Source organism: Eutrigla gurnardus, assembly GCF_963514095.1.
Source record: "Eutrigla gurnardus genome assembly, chromosome: 9".
Classification (NCBI taxonomy): Eukaryota; Metazoa; Chordata; class Actinopteri; order Perciformes; family Triglidae; genus Eutrigla; species Eutrigla gurnardus.
The window spans coordinates 6558689-6574955 of NC_139923.1; positions in this window are offsets into that span (position 1 = coordinate 6558689).

Sequence of the window (16267 nt, forward strand, 5' to 3'; positions counted from 1 at the left end):
ATATGAAAACGTTTGTATGAGCTGCACTATTAATTATTATTTCCATTTGTACACGTGAATTTTATTCATCATTCAATTATTGTGTTGAGTATTCCTGAATTTCCAGTTCATTTTTAGGGACCGTGATCAGAGGTCTGAAAATCCCTCCGATGGGTCTTAAAATAAATAACGAAATGTATTGCCAGCAAAGCCATTATTTCCCTGTGGTTTTCTAGCTGTTTTCAGACCCACATAAAAGTTAAAATATTCATTTGTTCAAATAAGTTTTCAGCACCGCTCGTCACGTCACGGCTCTCCTGGCGTGCGCTCCTCTCTGCCGCCGAGCTCTTGCCACGGTTTTAGACATACATAAAAATCTGAATATTTTCTACACCAGTTACAGAGTCAATGTCACACTTGGCCAACCGGGCTTCACGACTGAACCACTGGGAAGTGTTATGCTCCTGTTATGCTCCTGTTATGCTGGTGGCAGAGCAGGAGGATCGGACAAACAAAGGTTGATATTAATGGTTTTAATTAGGAGGAACTACATATTTCTTCAGTGTGCATCTTTTTATGGTCTTTTTCCCTCCTCCTCATCCAACAGCAGGGCAACATCAACTGTAATCAAATGTGGATTGAAGCAGATATGGAGCTCTTGATGTTGCTCTGCATGCTGTTGGATGAGGAGGAGGGAAAAAGACCAAAGGAAGATGATAAAACTAGATATTTAATAATAATAATATTTACCTTCCAAAAGCTGATGCATGTGAAGGTTGCTGGTCTCGTCAGACCTTGTGTGCAGCCACATGCTGCTGAAGAAAACATATTTCTTACATGCAGTCAATGACATCACTTCATTACTCCATGTCACAAAGGTACTTATGGCTCAACATTTATTCTGACAATTATTTTTATAGTAATGTAGGGAGTATCTTGTGTTACTTGTTGCCTTAGCAATGGAATAAAATACAAAATACTGTGCCTCTTATGCTGCTGGGGTTTGAATCATAGATTTATTTTTAATTTGCACACATACAAGCTGATTCATAGAGATTTAACACAAGAGGTGACTGCACAGCAAAAGGATTGTTCCTCATTTATTTCCTTCGAGATTTCACTTTATTGTTCATTATCTCCATTGTGTGGAAATGAGAGAAGCAATATGGGTGTTGATGAGTTTGACATTTGAAAGCATCAGTGAGCTTCTGCTGGTGACCGCGGTGACACGAGGAAGACGGTCTCTGCAGGGGGGCTGCAACATCGCTGCTTGTTGTCTCAAAGAGCAAGAACACATACATCAGAAGGAAGAGCAGGGAGCGCTATTTGTCTGGCTTTAACGGTAACTTGTTAACATTCTCCATGGCAACCAAGTGGAGGTGGGGTGGGGGGCGGCTATCTATTTTTGTAGAGTGAACTCTGTGATGGGTTAATCAGCACCGTGAACTGTACATGCTTCACTTGACAATCTCTGAATCCCTTAAGCACACATTGTCATGGACAGTTATGTGAAATGTAACCATCATAATGTTCTCAGAGACGTTTAAGTCTTTATTCTGCTATTTGCGAGTGTATGTGTCAATTGATTTGCTAAGTTAAAGCCACATGTTCCCAATAAAGTGAACCGAGTCTCACAGCAGTTAGTAAAATAGGCACACAATGCAATCTGTTGGTTTCATGTTCAGGGACACGAATGATCCACATTGTGCAATAAACGATGGGCCTCATCCACCAAGCGTTCTTAGGACGAAGTGTGTCTTTAAACACCACTTATGCAGTTTTCAGTGGACGGTCCAACAACACAGGACTTTAACCATCACACCGTTAATTGTTTTTGGCTGTGATTATTGAATAATTACTGCAAGGAGAGTGAGAGGTTTCCATATGTTCACTGGTAATCAGAGGTCATAAGGCAGTCTCTCCAAAGATTCCTTGATATTAAAATTAAACCTGCATTAACTAATTTTCATCATTGCTGCTGAACAAGATGTCAACACACTGCACCCTAAACATGACGTTCCCATACAACTAAAGCTCTCAAATACGTATTGCAGTTCTAAACAGTTTAAAACAGTTAGGTTGAGACAACTAAACTACATGGTTGAGACAATTAAACTACATAGTTAGGTTTAGACAACAAAACTACATGGTTAAACACAAACCTATCTCACTTGCTACCAATGCAGTTAGCTACTGTAGCCCACTTCTCCCGATTACAGCAGAGAGGCTGAAAAAGTTCCCACTCGCCGCCATGCGTCGCCGTCCTCTCTCGTCGATCCTTCCGTCAAGTTTCCTCCCACAAAACATATCCACACACACTCTCACTCTCTCTTCCTGTCTAACCCTGTACGTCACACCTTAACCAATTAAGGACTAGGATAACACTTTTTCTCGATCAGTACTTCCTCTTTACCCATGAGATCCTTCAAAATAAAATGAAATACTTAATAACTGCACCTTTGTGTCTTTTTAAACTTTTAATCACATTTTTACCCAAAGATGAACATATCACAACTATTTATTATTTATTAACTATTTTTATGGATGATTTTTAACAGGGTTACACCCTCCCCCCCTTTAAATATCTGATGTCCTCATCAGATCACCGGAACTTAACTTCAGTTTCTCAAGGGTGAGTTTAAATAGGACTACCTTAGTGTTTACCTATTTGTATAGTAATCCCTCTGTGTACAATGGTAATGGGCTGGTCTTCGCCTTTTCCTGGCTCATCATAGGTAAGTCTTACAACTGGTTTCAATGATCTTTTTGGCCTACTTGGCTTTGGTGTCAAATGTACATTAGAACAGCTCGAGGGCGGTCGTTCATCTTCACTGGAGCTGGGCTCTGGCTCAGAGTCTTTGAAGCAAGGTCTGGAACATGCTTTGCAGAGGATTCGTCTCTTTCTGAATGACTGTCTTCTGAAGGACTGAGGACTTCCAGCTGCTCTGATCCATCAGCACTGTGTCTTTCTCTCCCTTGGATGAGTTTTCCCATAAACTTCCTGTAGGGTCTGGTTGGCCATTCACACTCCAGATCAGAGGAGTCGCTTGAGGTATTACACTCCCTTTGTACAGTGTGATCTGTTGTGTTTCTTTTGTGTCTGTTGGGGACACAACTTCGGGTTGCAGGTCTCCTTGGTACCTTCTCTGTTTCATCCAGCACTGGGATCCTCACTTGATCTCCTATGGGGAGGAGATTATCTCTGTGCAATGTTTTGAGCTTCCCTTTCTCATTCAGTGGCCTCACTCTATATACAGGCAAGTTTGGCATCTTATCCACCACGACATAAGGCACACTGTACCAGCAATTCTCCAGTTTGTGTTTGCCCTTCAATCCAAGATTTTTCAGCAATACTCTGTCACCAGGTTCCAGGTTGTGGAACCGGAGTCTCTTGTCATACGCCCTTTTATTTTGCTGGTGTTTCTTGTTAGAGACCTCCATAGCCAGGTTGTAGGCTTTCTGTAAGTCTTCTTTCAGTTTGGCAACATACGCAGAATGTGGTTGGTCACCTTTTCCATTGGGGCAGGTCCCAAAACACATATCCAGTGGGAGTCGGGCCTCTCGTCCAAACATCAGAAAATACGGGGAATACCCCGTGGCATCGCACTTAGTGCTATTATATGCATGCACAAGGTGTACCACATGCTGACTCCATTGCCGCTTCTTTTCCTGATTGAGTGTGGCCAACATGGACAACAGAGTTCGATTGAAGCGTTCAGGTTGAGGATCGCCCTGCGGGTGGTAGGGGGTGGTCCGTGACTTCTGTATGCCCAATATCCTTAGCAGCTCTTTAATGAGTCGCGACTCAAAGTCTCTGCCTTGATCAGAATGTATACGGGATGGTAAGCCATAATGTACAAAATACTTTTCCACCAAGACTTTTGCAACTGTGAGAGCTTTTTGATTTTGAGTGGGAAAAGCTTGGGCGTATCTTGTAAAATGGTCAGTTATGACAAGCACATTACTCACTGCTCTAGAGTCAGGTTCCATAGACAGGAAGTCGATACAGACTAGGTCCATAGGCCCAGAACTCACAATCTGATGTAGTGGTGCAGCTCTTTGACATGGAGTCTTCCTGAGGACACACTCCCCACAATTTTTCACATATACTCCACATCGACTGACATCTTCGGCCAGAAGAACCGGCTCCTGATCATGTCAGTAACTCTTTCCACTCCTAAATGGCCGAGGTCATCGTGCATGGTTTTGAGTACCACTGCTTTGAACTTAGCAGGTAGCACTAGCTGCTGTGTCTTTTTTCCTGTATGGCATGTGCTCACCCGATGTAGTAACCCGTCAGTCATGACTAGCTTACCAATTTCTCTCTTCATAGGGATCAATTCTGGGTTATCTTGCCACTTGCCTGACTTTATAGCTTGTACAGTAGGTGCTATCAAGCTGTCTTGAGCTTGGGCTGCAATTAAGTCCTACCTGGACATTTGTTCCAGCGAGTTCAGCTGAAGATGCGTGGGGAAAGCATACACATCAGGGATGCAGTCAGGTGGCGCTCCAAGCTGTTCCGCATACTTAGGGGAGTCTGCCAATGGACCAAGAACACCAACTCGCTGGCAAATTGACTTGACTCCAGCCTGAGAGATGCTCTGCCACTACATCTCATCATCTCTTGCCTCCATACGCGATAACAGATCGGCGTCAATGTTATTTCTACCAGGTCTGTAGATTATGTCAAAATCGTACACTGACAAATCTGACAGCCACCGATGTCCAGTAGCATTGAGCTTTGCCGATGTCAAGACATAAGTTAGAGGGTTGTTGTCTGTACGCACAGTAAAGCGGGCTCCGTAGAGATAGTCGTGAAATTTCTCGACAACTGCCCTTTTAAGCGACAGAAACTCTAACTGGTGAATGGCATAATTTTTTTCTGAAGAGCTCAGTTTTCTGCTCGCAAATGCAACTGGCCTCAACCCTTCTGGATGCTCTTGATATAGAACAGCTCCAAGTCCTGTGAGGCTAGCATCCACATGCAGCGTGTATGGTCTGTCAGGATCTGCAAAGGCGAGCACTGGAGCCTTCGTCAAACACTCTTTAATTTTTTCAAATGCTTTAGTGCATGACTCATCCCATCTGTCTCCAAATGGTTCCTTCTCATCCAAATAGACATCACTCTTCCCTTTTGTTGGTTTTCTGCCAACGCTGGGTGGGGCCATAACCTTTAGTGAGGTCGGTCGAAGGGCGGACGATGGAGGAGTAGTTGTGGATAAATCGTCTGTAATACCCACAAAAACCCAAAAAGGATCGTAGGGTCTTGAGATTGGAAGGTTTGGGCCAAGTGGTCACAGCTTCATTTTTTGCGGGGTCAGCTGAAACACCCTCAGCACGATGTGACCCACATACTTGACCTTTGTTTGACAAAACTGACATTTGTCAAGTGAAATCTTGAGCCCAACCTCTCTGAGTCTGTCCAGCACCTTTACGAGTCTCTCTTCGTGTTCTGCCAGGGTCTTTCCAAATATAATCAAATCATCCAGATAGACTATCACTTGGAGCATATTCATATCGCCAACGGCTTTCTCCATGAGCCTCTGAAAGGTTGCAGGAGCTCCTGTTATGCTCTGAGGCATCCTTTCAAACTGGTAGAACCCAAGAGGGCAGATAAACGCAGTTTTTTCTTTGTCCTCTTCTTTCATGGCTATTTGATAGTACCCACTTCTCAAGTCGAGGACAGAAAACCATTTACTACCCGACAGACAGTCAAGAGCCTCGTCAATGCGTGGGGTAGTATATTGATCTGGGACAGTGCGACTGTTTAGCGTGCGGTAGTCGATGCACATCCTTACATCCCCATTCTTTTTCCTAACAACCACTATGGGTGATGCATATGGACTTCTGGACTCTTTAATGATGCCTGCTGCTAATAGCTTCTGGATATGATGCCGCACATCGTTGATATCCGCTGGAGCAATGCGCCTGGAGCGTTCACGAAAGGGCCGTGGATCGTGTAAGCGGATCATGTGCTCCACTTCTTTGGCGAGTCCCACATCCAGTTCATGGAGAGAGAATACATCTGCTCTCTCCGACAGTTTCTGTCGGAGCCTTGCTTTCCATGCTTCGGGAACAGGTGACTCACCAAAGTCGATCAGGCTGACATCAAAAGCATCCTCAGCCTCTGACTTCTGTTTTGGCACTGTAGTAACCACATCAGCAACACACAGGTGACCCAATACAGCGCCGGCTGGAATTGTCACTTCCTTCTGCGACTCATTATGAACCAGCACCGTTAGCCGGTTAATGTCCACGGCATTGCTTGGTATTACCATAGGTTGGAGCATAATGTCTGCTGGGAGACTTGCTGTGCTGGAGGCCTCAACTATCAAGATGTCATTTGGCAGCGACTTCCCTAGCACCACTTTGCAGACTACTTTACCACTGCAACCTGCAGGTAGGGTAAGTGAGCTTGGACCCTCCAACTGTAGAGAACCTACTTCATCATCCTCTTCTTCTTTTGTCAAATCAATGTTTTTTTCTTTGACTGTTTCAGTGACAGTGTTCTGTATGCCGAGGGTGTGGGCTATAGTTCCTCCAACCCTATCTTCACGCAGCTGGGCTAGCCGCTTGGACAGGTTAGCTTTGGTATTTGTCCCTATTATCACAGGCGTCTGATCGGGACCTGGTGGATCAGGACAAATGAGGGCCAGGGCTGATAGGGCTGTTGGGGTACCTGCTATCTTCTTGGGAAACTCTAGGTCCACCGCCACATAGCCAAGGTAAGGGTAATCAGAGTCACTTAAACCCCAAATGTTGAGGTCGGTTACTAGTCGAATAGGGGTATCAGCAAGATGCCTCCTGTACCAGGATTCAAAGATGATGCTAACTCGGGAACCACTGTCGAGTAATGCATCGCACAAATGTCCATTCACTTTCAGAGGCTCCAAAGATGGTGGCTCTATCAACCCCTCTGGTATGCCTGCTGAAGCAATCTGGTCCACTGCACTCCTCCTCACAGTACAGTCAGTTTCTGGTGAGGTGGCACTACCAGTAGGTGTCTTGGCCTTTTTGAGAGCTTGAATGAGTCTCTGGATCACTTTGTTTTGGTTCTCGGGGTTTCTGCACTTCCCCGCCATGTGTCCATTTTCACCACAGCGATAGCAGAAACGCTCGTCTGTCTCGACCCCTTGTCTGTTTGGAGTGTTTACAGTCATCACTGTAGGTGAGGTTGTAGCTGGACAGGGCAATCTGGTGTTCACTTTCTGTTGCAACTGTTTCACTTGTTTCCTCAGAGCTACCACCTCTGGGTCGGCCTTAGACTCTGGGGCTTTTTCCAGGTTAGTCTGAAGGTTTTCATTTTGTGTCACTTTGTCTTGTGTAGAGAGCGCTGCAAACATCGATTTCACTTCTTTAATTTCAGCTCTCAAACTCTGTATCTCTGAGTGTTTGTTTGCCTCTTGAAGCTTGGTATGAACTGTATATACTGAATGGTTTAGCTTTGCTCGAGAAGCTTCATATTCTTCTTCTGTACGAATTTCTTTCAGGAGCTCGAGGAAGGTTGGGGGGTTGGCCCTCCTCTCTCTCAGTCGGAGCTGAATTAACATCAAGTCAGCATTAACTGCACCTCTAAGAAGCTGCTCGAGTCGTGCACCATCCATGGCTCTGGGAGGGAGACCACCTCTTTGTATCACTTTGGACAGGCAACGCTCCAATCTTCTTAAGAAATCAGATAATTTCTCACCAGCTTGCTGCTGCTGCATTCTGAATGCGAAATACAGGTCATCTCCTGACTCTGCTAGTCCAAAGGCATTTTCAAGGGCCTCTAAGCACTTGTTGGGGGTAACATCAGGATTGGAGAGACGCACTGCTTTTATCACCTCCAAGGCTGGCCCTTTTAAGCTTTCCATTATTCTCCTCCTCTTGTCTTTTGCCGAGCCCTCACTCTCTTCAACCATCAGGTAAGCTTGCTCTAACCAGTGGTCAAATTGTTCCTCTCCTGCTGGAGTAGGCACAGTACCTGAAAAGATCCGCAGGCGACGGTATCCTCCACTTTCCACCGATGGCTTAGCTGATTTATCAAACAGGTCGCCGACAGCACGAAGGATGGCTTCAGTAGGTGAGACGGGCTGCGGAGTCAGCAAAGCCTGCACATCTTCCATAGACTTTCCTTCTGCTTGTAGCAGGGCATTACGTTTAAGGTTAAAATCTCCATCAGAACCTGCACTTTCGGCAACAGTGAAAATTGGCCATTCTGTTTTTTCATCCAAGCTCAACACTTCAGATGGGACAGTTGCATTGGTTAATTTTTCTCTGCATTCACAAAGCACTAGTACATCCTTTCCAGTTTCACTTAGCATTCTTCCTCTCACTCGTACGCATCCCAAACATTTTACAGTTTGTAATGTCTCTTCTATTTCTGTTATTTCTGTCTTCTCAGGGACGATGGCCAGCAAGGCTTGGTTCTCTTCCAAGTTCTCACCTCGACACCAGTTCTTCAGCTTGTTCCCGTACATTGTGACAACCTTTGCCGCACTAAATCTACAACACTGTATATTGTTTATCTTATTTAATTTAAGTTATGTTAGAAACCCAAAGTTTATTTGTCTAATCCCAGCGGTGCCTCCATTTATGTAGCCCACTTCTCCCGATTACAGCAGAGAGGGGCCCTGAGTTCGTAAAGAAACTATTTTTTTACTGAAAATAAAGCCCTTGTAACAATATTTTTTATGACCAACTTAATAATAGGCAGCTACGGTACTCACCTTTAAGCTTGAGTTATGTCAAAGAAATTTACAAAATGTTTTAGAAAATCATCAGGCAATTATTTATTTCAGCTCCAAATATAATTCCCCAAAATAATACACTCTCAATAAAAAACTTAGTTGTTATCTTCTTTTTTAAAATCACAATTAAATCACAAAAGATCTTGCTCACTGTTATTTAACCAGATTAACCAAAATTAGAACATCAATCTCTATGAAAAATACCTTTACTATTGAATTAACACACTTAAATTTACAAAAATTGCACTCCTTTAAGTTTTAACAAAAATACTCTTTTAAGTTAGAAAGTACCTTTAAGTTTCACAAATAACCTTTTAAGTTGCACAAATATACTCAAACACAACTCAGTGGGCCCACACTCACACACATACACACAGCCGGCAAAACTAAAATAACCCCCGTTGCAGGCCTGATATGGTGATGCTTGAGAGCGAAGAAATCCACAATTTTAATCCAAATGATCCAGGAACAAAGAAACGGAAAGTGTTACCTCTAGTGCGACTCAACTTCAACTAGCAACCGTTCACCCGGTCCAGGTCCCCGATGACGATGCAGCTTGGCACCCAAACTGGCGGCAGACAGGTGCGAAGGCAGTGAGGTCTCTCACAGGCGGCCCGCGATGATGTCCAGACGAGACGAGTCCCACATCGGTCAGCAGTGGTCAAGATGAATCCTCGCGTCCCGCGTTGAGACCACGAGTAAGTAAGCAGTCAATAGTAGCTGGGTTAGCTTCTCTCTCGGCTAAGTGTATGCTAATTACACACTCTGGAGTAGCTTAACGGCTATGCTAAGCTAAACAACTGCAGCTACAACAGAAACCTCCGAGCAGAAAGTCTCTGGCTGCTCACCAAACAGGTATAGCTTCAATATCCAGGTCAAGAATGCCGAGCAGACAGTCTTGTAGATACTTACTACACACTTTGTCTCTGAAAAAGTTCCCACTCGCCGCCATGCGTCGCCGTCCTCTCTCGTCGATCCTTCCGTCAAGTTTCCTCCCACAAAACATATCCACACACACTCTCACTCTCTCTTCCTGTCTAACCCTGTACGTCACACCTTAACCAATTAAGGACTAGGATAACACTTTTTCTCGATCAGTACTTCCTCTTTACCCATGAGATCCTTCAAAATAAAATGAAATACTTAATAACTGCACCTTTGTGTCTTTTTAAACTTTTAATCACATTTTTACCCAAAGATGAACATATCAAAACTATTTATTATTTATTAACTATTTTTATGGATGATTTTTAACAGGGTTACACTACTAAGATGACTTTAACACTTAAGGTATGTGACATGTCGCAAAGGGAAGTTATCACCAGCATTTGTGACGTTTTTTTCCCAGAATGCCTGGTTTTGCGAGGCAAATGCATGCGCATGCTTGATTCAAAACAAGCCTAATAACAATGCCGATATTATATCACTATAGAAATTGTAGGCACATTTTAGGCATGTCTATCACAAAACAGGGTCAGGGCGCACAGCTCATCATCTAGGCTCCACAGCTGCACCAGATTCCCCGTCCAACACCAGGGCTGCGTTTCAATAACGGTTTGAGTCGCCCTCGCTCACTTGCCCTAAGCCCTTGCTATGACGTCACACGGAGGCCACTTGGAGGGCGGAGGGAAAGAGGGCGGAGGGGGAGTGAAAGAGGTAAATGGAACACACCTGCCCTCGTTCACTAACAGCCCAGATAATCATGGATCAACCACACGTTGTTGGAATAGCGCTATACTGCCTATTCCAAATTACACAGAATATGCGGAGACTCATTTCATTGAGACGAAGACGTATTCTACGCTTGATGTCAATACATCGGCTTATATACTTACACTTGTAAACGGTGGGCTCTGCCATAACTCCGCAACAGACAGTCTAATTGCACAATTTAAGAAAATTAATTAAATTGAATTCTACTTTCTTCTTCTTCCTTGGTGGTGAATAGACAGCAGACACTGGTGTTTGAGGTTCATTATCGCCACCGCATGGACATATTTTTCGTGCACCACTGCAATGCATTGTGGGTGATATACAGCTCTGAAGTGGCCATCGTTGTTCACTCGATCACTCAGCCCTCAAGGGTCGATCTCACGGAGTTCACTTCAGCTGTTCAGGGAAATGGAACAGCCCTTAAGATGGCGGCGGGGATTCCCCCGAGGGCAAGTGCTTAGGGCAAGTGAGCGAGGGCGACTCAAACTGTTATTGAAACGCAGCCCAGAGCTGCGTTTCAATAACAGTTTGAGTCGCCCTCGAATTAAATTTAATTCATTTTCTTAAATTGTGCAATTAGACTGTCTGTTGCAGAGTTATGGCAGAGCCCACCGTTTACAAGTGTAAGTATATAAGCAGCCGTATTGCCATCAAGCGTAGAATACGTCTTCGTCTCAATGAAATGAGTCTCCGCATATTTTGTGTAATTTGGAATAGGCAGTATAGCGCTACTCCAACAACGTGTGGTCTGGGCTGTTAGTGAACGAGGGCAGGTGTGTTCCATTTACCTCTTTCACTCCTCCTCCGCCCACTTTCCCTCCGCCCTCCAAGTGGCCTCCGTGTGACGTCATAGCAAGGGCTGAGGGCAAGTGAGCAAGGGCGACTCAAACTGTTATTGAAACGCATATGGCAAGCCGTTTTAACATTTAATAGCTAGACTGAATATGTATTGTAGATATCTGTAATTCAATTCTTCCTAGTCATAAAGAACATTTCAGATATCCACAATGACATTCTTCCTATCCACAATTGTCATTTCAGATATCCACAATGGCATTCTTCCTAGGACAAATGACGTCACTTTTGCCATTCATGTGTATTGGGCTTTCAGTTTCAGATATCCACAATTACATTCTAGATATCTAGAATGAACATTCTGGATATCTGCAATTGAATTCTTACTAGGAGAAACTCCCATTTCAGATATCTTCAATCCAATTGTTACTAGTCATAATTTTCTTTTCAGATATCCAAAATGAAAAATTATTCCAGATATCCAGAATGTAATTTTGAATATCCAAAAATACATTGTGACTAGTACAAATGTCATTATGGATATCCACAATTCGTATTATGACTAGTAGAAATGTAGTTTCAGATATCTACAACTATCTGTTGACAGGTAGACAGGACGGCATTTTAATTTTTTTTTAATTATGACTAGTAACAATTGGATTGAAGATATCTGAAATGGGAGTTTCTCCTAGTAAGAATTCAATTGCAGATATCCAGAATGTTCATTCTAGATATCTAGAATGTAATTGTGGATATCTGAAACTGAAAGCCCAATACACATGAATGGCAAAAGTGACGTCATTTGTCCTAGGAAGAATGTCATTGTTGATATCTGAAATGTTCTTTTTGACTAGGAAGAATTGAATTACAGATATCTGCTATACATATCCAGTCTAGCTATTAAATGATAAAACGGCCACTTATACTTTTTAAGGATTTTTAGATATCTTAAATTTAATTTTGACTAGTACAATCAAAGTTGTAGATATCTTAAAATATCATTTTTACTAGTAAGAATGTATTGTGGATATCTTTAATTACCATTTCTCCTAGTCCAAATTACATTTTGACTAGGAGAAATGCTATTATGGATATCTAAAATATAATTACAGATAGGAGTGTGGTTCGATTAAATGTTAAAACGGCTTGCCATAAACGCAGCCCAGAACTGCGGGACACCGGGACCTCGCGGGCCGCTCAGACCAGCTGCAGCCCCAACTCCGGTTCCAGCCCGCGGCAAAGTTGCGCGTTTCTCCATAGTGCGGAGGCGCGAGACCTCAGAACAGGCACGAGCTGCTGTATATTTTAAGATTTTTTTAGACGCATATTATTAGCAGTGGATAGATATGAAAAACAGGAGAGAGAGAGGGAGATGTTTTGGTCCGAGAGGCTGAGTTTCCGTTACGCGTGCCATCCGCCTTTGATCTGACGTCAGATGTGACGGGACAATCTATATAGATATAAATTCACGTGTTGATTCAATTAGTTGCATTAAATAGTGTTTGTTGTGATTGTTTATTGCATTTAAATGTGCCTGGAACTGTGGAAACCTGCCTGTGAGGTCTCGGTGACGTGTACGCACTGCGCGCAGTCAGCCAAACTTCCACTCCGCCAGCTGTGATTCGCATTGAATGAATGGACTTTATTTGCGCCTTATGCCGAGAGTGGACCAGGTTGGAGCTGGTGGGCTTTCGGCGAAGTCTCGGCGAGGCTTTTTGCCACGAAACTTCCGCTACGCCAAGCTGAATCTGTGACGCCTCCCCCTGCTGCGCCGCCACACCCATCTTGGCGCAGGCGATCCACCAAACTGCCAAACTGACCGTGCGCAAGGCTGCGCGGGTTGAAACTTGCATTATGCCGGCTCCGCCACCCTGCGCCGCTGCACCACGAAACTAGAGCCCCTAAGCTTTAAATTGACCTTGAATTATGAAGCTGACTTTGTTAACAGGTTTACACCAGAAGCCAGATGTATCCAGACCCAGTAAAGTTGCTGCTCAGGATGTTGCTCTACTGTTTGTGTTGATTGGATCCACATGGTCCAGAAACCAATGGGTGACATCACTATGAGAACATCCACTTCTTGTATAAATCTGTGGGCTATTCCAGCAATGGGAGGTCATTGACTGGTCCTACATCTTTTTACAAACGATGCTTCCCTGATGTTGAATGCTTAATGTTATGATGTTCACCATGTTATCTCACCAGAGTCCTGTTTTTATTACTGCTGTTTACTTCTGATGCAAATTTTAAAAAGAAAATGCACTGCAGGAATGAACTACTGGTTTTGTTTTGCTTTGTTTGTCATGTTGTTCCTCCGTAGCACAGATGGGCTGAACTGAATTTCATTATGCATCTCTGTGTTGCACAATGACAATAATCCTGATGATCATCGGCATCCACAGAGGACTCTGACAGCCATGATATTGATATTTATCGCCCTTCTATTGAATTGCCCCCTGATACCAATCCAATATGATTTGAACGACACATATTCACTCTGTCCAGTCGGATATCACTCTGGTTTCAGCTGCTGGTTTGATGCAGGGAGAGCAGGAGTCTATATGAGTCAGACGTGGTGGGTGGCAGTGACTAACTCTCTGAATGGGGTTTGGTAAACGGTTGTCAGTCATTTGATTGACTTCGATTTTTGTCTGTTGAGTTTTTGCCTAAGTGAAAAGAAATGATATGTTATCATACAATTAAATAAGATGCACTTAAACACTGTCCACTTTTCTGAACAAGCATCAAGCATGACGATAAGTGTAGACTAGGTTTGGGATTTATTTTAGTGTCTGTGTGTGTGTGTTAGATAATGATAGGCTGCAGGAGAGAGAGAGCGTGTGTGTTAAGTAAAGAATTAATTTCCAACTACAGTGCTGCAAAATGATTTTACCTCCCCAGTGACGTTACCTGCCAGTTCCACTGAAAAGACCAGCATTCGCTTTTGAAACTTTTTCTCTCATCGTCTGGGAAGCATTTACTTTCATGCACGTCTTTGTTCAGCCGCCATGACGGACTCTGACCTTCATTTGTTTAGTGTGGTAAGTGAAAAGCACTCTCACTAAAGAGGGATCTCTTAGGTAGAAACAGAAGCCCAGTGGAAAGGAAACGTCAAAGGCAGCCTTCAGAGAGAAAATAAAAAGCCTTCACCAAAGCTGACTTTCTACGGAACATGAAAGTGCCAGCATGCCAGTTCAGTCACTGTGAATAATGAGTCTTTTGTTCTTCCGTATACTTGAAGTGGAAAAAGTTGGAGCTTTTAAAGATTAGACCCACGGTTTGGTTGAAATTAAATTCATTTGCTTTTTGTATTTGATTTAGAAGTGTTCGGACGGATCCAGGCAGCGCAGGAGCTAAAGACCTGTTACAGTTTCTCTCAATGGCGTTGGCACAATTCTCAAATGAATATTTTCAAAAAAAACATGTGTAAACCTCCAAACCACTGGGCACTGGTTCACAACAGATTTTGATTTGTCATTCTGTTAAACAAATTGCAAAAGTTTCAGCACATATATGCAAATTAGTACAATTATCTCCACTTTGCACAATCACCGATTGAATATATCTTCCTGATCAAATCTGTTTATGTTGCTTCTCAGTTGAATAGTTGTTCTCTTCAAAACATGAATAATTTCAACGTCCTCACATGCATAATAATCCATTCAATTGTCAAATTCTGTCGTGCATATAATCCATGAATATCATTACTGTATTATGTATTTCTCTGTCAGGTTTGCTAAATTGGTAAATTGTCTGTCAGGAGAAAGTTCACTAATGAGGCGTTTCTCACATCTGACGTCAACCAGTCGCACATTCTCTCCTAAGCTGACAGGAGCTCAGCTGTTGCCAAACACAGTTACAGAGCTTTACTGAAGAATCACACTTTCTAAACGTGGAGGAACGTGGTCAAGTATATAATGAACAGGGTCAGCCTCCTGGTAGATGAAGAGGAGGAGGAGGAAGGACCTGAGGTGGTGTCGTGAGGGGGAGTAGCTTTACGTAAATAAAAATACAGTTTCCATGGAAATGTGAGTGCAATGAGTAATTTAATAAAAAGAAAACTTGTACTGTTGACATCTGGATACTGTTCACTTTGATCCATAATACCATTCAGTGGGCGGAGTGTCTGCAGCTCCACAGTTAGGCCACGTTTACACGTAGCGGGGTATTTAGAGAAACGAATACCCCCCCCCCCCCACCCCCCCTGTTTTCAAAAATAACATTGTGCACACAACATCGTTCAACCCGCATAAATACGGCGTTGAGCGCCATTATAATGATGCCAAACCTATGGGCTGCAGTGTAGGGAGAAGGATAAAGCCATGCAAGCCAATCAGAATCCTCAGAATCAACAACGAAAAACACGAGCGACTTCCTGTGATGCTTGAGAACCTAAAACCCCGTTTCTCCCAGTTGACACGACAACACACAACCGGCGTTATCAGAAATCTCCACTTTGGCCATAGTTTTTAGAAATAATCGTTTTCTGTGATTAAAAACGCCGTTTTCATGTAAATGAGAGGCCAAACCGACTGAAAATATCTGCGTTTTCCCTTCGTGTAAACGGGGCCTTAGAGTGCGCCTCAATCGGTTCGCTTGTTTGTGTTATTGTGTGACTGCTTATTAACATTTAAATCATATGTCACCTAAGTCACACAATAATCTTTAAAACACCCAAGGCACACAATCACCTTGCAGCAGTAAAAGTATTGTGTTTGTCAATAAAGTCAATTTGCTTTAAAGAGAGAGATTTAACTGCTTTTCCAACAAGACAAGACTCCTGAATAACAATTTGAATAAATCCCGTTCTAGTCTCACCTCTCGTGTCTCGTTAACGGGTGAAGGTTGTAAAGAGGGATGGGAAACGTGGGAAATGTGGCATCTGTATTTATTCCATCACAAACCCTTTCAGGGGATCATTTTCAGGGAATCACATTCATGCAAAGAAAAACTTTTATCTCAACCCTGAAGCTGAAAGGAAAAGGACGCCTTGACACTGAGAATCCGGCTCTCTAATCAAGTATGGAAATGAGTCTGAATGATAGAAGCTT